The sequence below is a fragment of the Otolemur garnettii genome, unplaced genomic scaffold, assembly GCF_000181295.1.
Source record: "Otolemur garnettii isolate 467f Iridium unplaced genomic scaffold, OtoGar3 scaffold00086, whole genome shotgun sequence".
In the NCBI taxonomy this organism is placed as follows: Eukaryota; Metazoa; Chordata; class Mammalia; order Primates; family Galagidae; genus Otolemur; species Otolemur garnettii.
Window position 1 is genome coordinate 2,376,309 of NW_003852481.1, and position 1,995 is coordinate 2,378,303.

Sequence of the window (1,995 nt, forward strand, 5' to 3'; positions counted from 1 at the left end):
CGGCTCCAGACACACCGCAGGCTTGTGCTGCCCCATGGCACGGCTCCAGACACACCGCAGGCTTGTGCCGTCTCATCACACCGCTCTAGGCCTTTGCTCATTGCTCCACACACTGCCCGCTGGCTTCTGGCCCCTGGCCATCTTCTCCAGGCTTCCCTGTGTCTTAAGGCTCAGCTTAGGTGTGGCTTCCTTATGTTTCTGGAATACCCAGCTCTCGCTTCTAACACAGAACAGTACCTAGAATTTGTTACGATTACTGCTTTGCCTGCCACTATGCCATTTCCTGCTTTATCTTTTTTTGCCGGCCTTCTACCGCATGTTCCTCAATTTGAATGAAAGCTGTGGGAAGGGGAACCCGCATGTTTGCATTCGTGTGTGCTTGGTCCCAGACTCCTGCAAGAGGCCCTGGCACATGGGGATTGCTTGATAGACACTGGTCTGTTAACCTCTGTCTGCAGTGCTGGACCATGAACTTCTGTAGAGTTGGGTCCTTCATCTCTGCAATCCTAGCACTGCACTCAGCGCCAGTCCATCAAAGGGTCGTTGGATGAATCATTGAGTTATGTGACTCTATGACCTGTATTGTCAAATCACTCATCACTGTGCCGCACTCACGGCTCTTAGTGCAGGGGCGATTAGGCCAATGCAAGCTGGAAAGGGGGGAAATAGGAGCCAAATGGGGGGAAAGCTTGGAAACCTGGAAGAGGGCAGAAGAAAGGGATATACAGAGGGAGAGGGAGAATGGTGGGAGGAAGTTTTCTGGGGGTGGGTGGGAATGACTGCTCAATGTTTCTAAACAGTTCAGCTTTTACTAGTAGTTTCAAAAGCTTGGGACTCACCCAATGACGTCTCTACAACCGCCCCTTCCCCGGAAATGGCTCTGTGCAGCACCTAACCTGGGGAGCGTTGGCACAGCCTGTGGTTACGAGGACATGTGCCAGGGTACCGTCCTTAGTTCCAGCTCTGGTCGACATTTGTCTTGGGCAAAGTACTCTAAAGCCTTCACAGCTCAGCCTCCTCCTCAGTAAACATGGTTGTACTAACAGTAACCCGTGGCATAGGGCTAATGTGGAACTCGACAACGGTGATCCATACAAAGTAGGTGATCCAGTGGCTAGCACCTAGTTTCTGAGCAGTTGTGGTTGGTGCTGGGGATGGGTGAGTGCTCAGCAGGAGAGCGGCTAAGTGCGTGGGTTTTCAGAACAAGATGAGAGCTCTAGAAAGAAGCCTCTGCCACTGCTGAGATTTGTGACCCCAGGGAAGTACTTAACGTCTTTGAGTCTCACATTCTCCAAGTGGGGATGAGAGCTCCTTTCTTCATGCTGAGTGCTTTAGGGGATGAGAGCTCCTTTCTTCACGCCGAGTACTTTACAGCCATTAGCGTGTATGCACCACCCGACTAGCCTATAAGACTGTTACGCGCATGTGCCCATCACCCAGTTTCAGCAAGTATCAACTACGATCGTCATTTCATTTATAACCTCCACCTACCCCGCCCTCGCCTACCCCTGACACCCTGGTTATTTTTAAGCAAAACCCAGATAGAATATCACTTCCTCTGTCAACATATCTCGCGACATTTTGGTGGCTTTGCCAGGACTGGACTTCTAAGTAAACAAACTTGGTTCTAGACAAGGCACAGGGCTGGATTCCTTGACTGTTGTTACGTTCTTGCCTTTCAACTTCAGAGCCACCCTTGTCAGCCCACTGATGAGCTGACAGCAGTCAGGCTGCAGGTGGCACTGGAGATAGAGAAAGAATGACAGGAACTTATTTATTTTTTGGTGTTGGCCTTGTGCAGAGAAACCTGGAACAGGATAGCTGGGCAACTGTTGGAGGCAACAGCCTGGCCGGGTTCTCCCTGTGGAAACCTGTGCCCAAACCTACACAGCACACAGAGCGCACAGCCACGAGGGCTCAGAAAACGGGATGCTCTCCGGGGACGGTCCGGAGACACCCAGGCCTCTTTAGAGCTGGTCTTTTTTTTTTTTTTTT